Source organism: Prionailurus viverrinus, chromosome C2, assembly GCF_022837055.1.
Source record: "Prionailurus viverrinus isolate Anna chromosome C2, UM_Priviv_1.0, whole genome shotgun sequence".
Lineage (NCBI taxonomy): Eukaryota > Metazoa > Chordata > Mammalia > Carnivora > Felidae > Prionailurus > Prionailurus viverrinus.
Window position 1 is genome coordinate 33,643,346 of NC_062569.1, and position 6,543 is coordinate 33,649,888.

General features: G+C 41.9%; 1 pseudogene; it reads left to right on the forward strand.

Annotated features, from left to right (window-relative positions):
• Nucleotides 1-808: 808 nt before the first annotated feature.
• On the forward strand, nt 809-1,114 carry LOC125174607 (cysteine-rich PDZ-binding protein-like; annotated as a pseudogene).
• The last annotated feature ends 5,429 nt before the right edge of the window (nt 1,115-6,543 follow it).

Below are 6,543 nucleotides of genomic sequence, written 5' to 3' on the forward strand. Positions count from 1 at the left end.
CTTTGAGAGGCTTCCCATTCCTTTCTTGTCTCAAGTGGAGCTGGATATGACTGGTCTTAGGTTTGTGACCAGTCCAGTCTTCCCCTCTTATCAAAGCTGCCACCCTTAGTCCTTGTTGATGATAAAAAAGCTTATTTGTTTTACTTGACAAGCCAACTTGAATTTCCCCAAAGTATTTTTTGAAAGGTGAAATATCAAACATATTAGGCACGTAGGACTTTGCTACCTATACTTAATGGTCGAAGGAGGACAGTTGCCATAGCAATGGCTCTGATAAGAATGATGGAGTGAGACTGGAGGGTGAATAAAATACCATTATGGGGCACAGGCTGCCCAGCCAGCCAGCCTCTTATGATACTGGGAGTGTTTGCCCAAGTCTTAGGAGTTAAGTCATAATTGAGACAGAGAGAGAGAGAGAGAGAGAGAGAGAGAAACAAAAACGTCCAGTTGTAAACAAACATTTTGAGGGGTGGGAGGTCAGAATATGGATGGAGATATTTTGAACAGCAGCAGTGAGTGCATGTGACTGTCTTGTCACAAGGACTGGCAGAGCCCTCCCTCCAGTGGCTTTCTTGCAGACAGACCGTCCCATCCACCTGCAGAGGGGCACAGCTGATAGAACACTGAGAACCCGATAAAGGTTCATGGAGAGTTGGCATCACAATGACCCTGACAGCTTCCCTGGCAACATACAGCAAGACTCTACCTGGCTCGTTCTCTGAGACCCAGTAGTTCCATTCCTGGGAATCTGCTCAAAGGAAATCGTCCTGACCATGGTCCTGCTGCTAAGGGAGTCCTCGACAGAAGAATGGTGTACAGAAAATGTGAAAAGAAACTTGATACTGCTATCACTCCAGACACGTGTCTTTGCACATCCAAGGAATACTACAGAAAGTGGTAAAAAGAAGCTGAACAAAAATAAAGCCTTGACTTCAAAAAAGCAAGAAATCAGTCACATATAAAGAATGAGTTCTCCACTTGGACAATTTGTAAAAGTTCTCTGCACTACCCAGGTTCCCATTCCTGGCAGGGCTGTGCCTACAAAAAGGGCATCCGTATGATGTGGGGAAAATAGGTTTTAGATACCAAAAACTACCAGAAAACGTCTGTCTAGATATATTGGTGAAGTTTCTGTCTTTCTATAAGATTTTACTTTCTTCTTGGACTTTTGAAGGCATAACATAGATGTTCCAGTTACAAAATAGCATGTTGGAAAACAAATAGTTAAGTTTAAACCAGGGAAGTTGATCAGTGTTCATTCTTTCACTCTCAGGAAGTTTCTGAACAACAGCAATAGAGTCTTCTGCCTTGAATTGTTATTTTCCTTACAAGCATTTTATTGAAGTGGAATAGGTGGCAAATTTAATGGAAAATAAGATGTCCCTGTTCTGTATGTACTTCTTACTTAAACTTATTCAGATCATTCTTATTATCCTCTACTTTATAAGTATTGCACAATGAGATTATTGACATTTGGCTCTGAACTTGGTGTCCAACTTAAAATTCTTCTCTCAGTCCCTGTTGGTTGCCTAGCTCTTAGAACCAATAGTCCCTCAATTCATTGCAGTTTCACTAAGTATTTAAATATTTGAGACTATTATTGCTGAATGGGTCCTTAGTAATTAGTCTGGACCCAAATCAAACAGACTGTATTTCTTGGAACCAAAACGCCAATACCTTTCATCTGAGAACAAGAGCACACAGAACACCCCGCATAGGTGCAAATGAACACAGATTTCAGAAAAACATATTACACACGTTACCTTGAATTCAAACTGTCATGAAAGCCCAGAGCACAGTGGTCATCCATGATGATATGTAATACAAATGGATCACCACTCTTTGGAAAAGCTCTTTGAAGCAAACACCAAACTTTTTTTTTTACCTTCTCCCCTCCCACCTCCCCAAGAAAGAAAAGAAATACATAGAACAAAGGGGCAAAAGATGGAAGGCACAAAGAAGTTCCATGCAGGGTTGTTTTTAATTCTGTAAAATCAGAAAAAGGGGGGAAAAACCCTTCTTAATCCTAACAACAGGAAAGAAGTTAAACTATAGCACAGTAGCTTAATGAAATACAATGCAGAAGATAAAATTGTGTTTAAGAAATCGTCACAGCAGGGGCACCTGGGTGGCTCTGTCGGTTAAGCAGTTAAGCGGCCAACTTCGATTCAGGTCATGATCTCATGGCTTGTGAGTTCAAGCCCCGCATCAAACTCTGTGCTGACAGCTCAGAGCCTGGAGCCTGCTTCAGATTCTGTGTCTCCTCCTCTCTCTGCCCCTCCCCTGCTCATGCTCTGTCTCTCTCTCAACAATAAACATTTAAAAGTTAAAAAAAAAAAAAAAAAAGAAAATCATCACACCAGTGGAGAAATTCTCATCCTTTCATGTTATAAGAAAGGGAAAAATTCATCATTGTAAATATACTATGACCCGAATCATGGGGAAAACAGACAATCTGAAAGGAAATACATCACACTATTAACAGTTCTCAAGTGTAAGTGCCGAGACTTGGGTAAGTTTATTTTCTTCTATTCTGTTTTTCTAAATTTTCTGTATGGAGCATGTAGTTTTTATGTTTGCAATAACAGCACTCATTTTTAAAGACCTACACATGTTCTCTTACCTCGTAGCGTTCCCAGCTCTCTTTGCTCTTGCCTGTTTCTGCTGTAGAGGCTGGAATAGTCACTTATCCAGCCACATTTGTCCTAGCAGAAGCCACATGGCACAGTTCCAGCTGTGAGATGTGAGTGGAAGTCTGAGCTCTGTCTCTGCCCTTTCTCCCTCTTCCTGCCTAGAACGCAGATGCAGTGAGCGAGTGAGGCCGTGGCAGCCATCTGGGAACCAAAGCTGAAAAGGCCGAGAGAATCACGGAGATGCTGGTGGTAACACCATCAGGCACTGAGCCAATGGTAGCAGTTCAGGTTGTTAAGACCCTGATGAAAAGCATTGGAGGAAGCTGTGTGGCAGTAAGGCCAAGAGAAGAGGTTCTCAACCATTACAATCATGTGGGCAGGTTTTGTAAATATTGATGCCCAGGTCCTAATCCTGGAAATTCTGACTTAATTGGTCTAGGCGGTCACCTGGGCATAGGGATTTTTAAAAGCTCCCCAAGTGGTATGGCTGGGGTTGAGAACCAACTTCTGGAGGCATACAGAAAAAGTGGTCAGAGATGACACCCCAATCCCCAATGATTCAGACTTCCCATTATGTGGAACCAGTCAACCCCACTGTCACTGGATTTTCTGTAACTGGAAGTTGGAGGTATTCCCAACTGATGCAATTGTTTCTTAAGACTGGCCTAAGTGTGTACATACAGGAGTTTAAAACTGGTAAAGTCCCACAGCACATGCTGGTCACATAGAGATTTCTGTTTCTCGGTGTGGACTTCTCCCCCTTTTGAAATCAGACCCGAGCAAAAACCAGATTTATGAAGTATATAAAAGTACAGTTTTGTTGCCAAGATAGAGACCCCAAATTTAAGATGTCATGCCCTCTCATTCCTTCTTTGCCTCCACTGGTATTGTCCCACTGTGGCAGAGACCATGAAGTATTGGAAAAATCTCAGATGGCATTCTGCCCCAGGGCCCACACTCCCTCCCCTTGATGTTAGTTCCTGGCTATACCTCTAAACTGTAGGACTTTGGTACTGACCGACGGGGACAAAGGAAGGACCAGCATGTTTGGTATTACCAGGGAGCTTTTTAGAAATGCCATCCCAGACCTATTGAATCAGAATCTGAATTTTAACAAGACCCTCAAGTAATTTGTGTGCTCATTGAAATTTGAGAAGCCCTGTCTGCAAGAAATAGCTGGAGTTAAGTGTTTAAAGCAGTTCTCTCTCTCTCTCACTCTTTTGGTTTCTCTTTTGCTGGTCAAAAAACAAAAAAACAATAAAAAACAAAAAACAAAAAAAAAAACAAGTGGCACTTGTTGGGATGAACACTGGGGGTTGTATGTAAGCAATGAATTATGGGAATCTACCCCCAAAACCAAGAGCACACTGTATTCACTGTATGTTAGCTAACTTGACAATAAATTATATTTAAAAAAAAAAGTGGGACTGTTGAGGAAGACAGAGCAGAGAGGCAAGGTTGTACTAAGGCTGTGGTGAACAGCCAGCAGGATGCCCTGCCTATGTAACCAGCTGGCTTTTTCTCCCCACCCCTACTCTTCCCAGGCCAGGGCTGGGACCGCTCTCAGCTCTCTTCTCATTGGCACGCCTATCCCAGGTGATGACTCCACCCACCAGCCAGAAGACATGGGAAAAGGAGCAAATTAAATTCCTTCTGTTAACCTTCTTGCTACAGCAAATGTGCCAATCCCACAGCAATGTCTTTAGGGAAGAAAATTTCAGACAGCTTTGAAGGGAAAAAATTAATTACCACATTTTGTGTGTATAGAGAAAAAAATAGGACCTTGGGGGAAATGAAGGGACAGGGAGCGGGGAGGAGAGGGTGGGAGAAGTGGAGACTATATGCCCTCCTTGGGAATTGTCACACAGCAGAGCACACCACCATGAGGGAGATCTGTTTGCAGGAAGATCTGGAAGAAAGATTGCAGATGTCTGTGCAACTGACGCTTGGATCATGACACACAGATTAAGGCTTTAGCAATAAGAGAGAACAAAGTCTGCTTCCAAAATTAGAAGGGGGAGGTGTACACTTGGAGAGAAGAAAGTCACTCTGAAGCAGGAGAGGAGCAAGGTGGCCCAGTGTGGTCCTAGAACACTGGTTCAGCAGAACTGGTATAGAACATTTTAAAATCAAACACAGGGTGGCATTTCTCAGCTACCCCGTCTCAGCCCCTGGAAGCATATGCCAAGATTTGGGGCAGAGTCTGGAACTGGATGGGTGGTATTCCTCTTGGATGAGAGACTCCCCTCCTCCCAGCCTCAGAGAGAAGACAGCTAGGCAAATGGGACCCTGAATCATCAGGAGCTTAAGCAGTTGCCTCCCAATCAAGGCAGCAAGCTGAGCTGACACGGGAACCCTACCCCCACCCCATGGTCAGTTCAAACACATAGGAATGCTGGATAAAACTGAATAAACTTTTTTTAAAAAAATCTTTAGCCAAACTAGAGCATGGCAATCACAAGTGCTGGAAATGAAGAAAGAACTTAAAGCCAGAGCAATGAGTGGAAGTTGATGCCAGATGGCCCACAGGGGATTTCCACTAGACATGCATCATGGGTTTATATTTTAACCCCCTTTGAGAAGCATCAGACCCCATGCATGTAGATATTTGAACTGAGCTCACTACATAAAGAAAAATGGAAACACTGCCTTCACTAGCCGACAAACACTGAACAGAAATGTGCTACTGATTGTGCACCAGGGATGGGAAAGAAATCACCTGTGAGGAAAATGAACCCACGTTCCATGCTGTATATAAGACTTCATGGTCTACAAGCAGTGCTTCTACCAGTTTTTCCTGGCTTGGAGCTCTTGCATAGCACAGAAATTATTACCAAAACTAGTCTGGAGGAACTCAACTTCTAGTATGACTTAGAAAGTTCCTGCCAGACTAACCCTCCCACAGATAACAAATATAAACTCTAAAAAACTATAAAAAACAGCCACCTGAAGCCACTGGAGAGCAAAAAAAGAGAGGGATATTCTGAGGATAGATGACACTTGGAAGAAAGGAAAGGCATAAGGCCATTCTAGTGGCTTCTGGCTCAAATGAAGGTCAAAGTCAAGCAGCATGGAGCAGCTAAAACTCAGTGAGAAAACCTGCATTCTTTAGGGCCTGAAGAATGAAAGAACAGAGTTTAGGGAAACCAGAGCCACCATAAAATGAGAAGGGAATCTTGGAATAAACAGACTGAGAGGAGTAATGTCCAAATTTTGTATGTAAACTTTTCCCTAACTCTCTGATTCAACCCTGAACTATACAAGTACAGGGCTGACTTGTAAACATCTGGCTTAGGATAAAAAACTAAATGGAGATTTGAGATGCCCTCAAGACAGAGTTTGTGGTAAGAGTACAAGCAAGTTAATTGTTTACACAAACAAATAAACAAACAAAATCAACACTATTTGGAAGAACATAATAGAATCCCGTCTCTAAAATATAACATTCACAACACACAGGATAGAATAAAAATTATTTAACATGTAGAGGACATGACCCATTATTCATAGAGAAGGTAATCAGGGAGACTAACTTCAAAATAACTCCAGCGATAGAATAGCAGATAAGGATTTTAAACCAGCTATTGTAACTATGGTCAAACACACAAAAGAAAATGTGCTTATAATAAATGAAAAGATAAGAAATCTCAGCAGAGAAGTAGAAACTATTTTTTTAGAACAGAAACTCTAGAACTGAAAATATGATTTCTGAAATTTATAAAAATGTATTATATGAACTTAAAAGCAAAATGGAGAGGACAGGAAATCCTCAGTTAACTTGAAGACAGATCAATAGAAATTATCCAAGAACAGAGAAAAAGAAGTTTGAGCAAAAACAAAACCTCAGAGACTTATAGTATAATATCAAAAAGAAACAAGGGAGACCTGAGTGGCACCTGGGTGGCTCAGT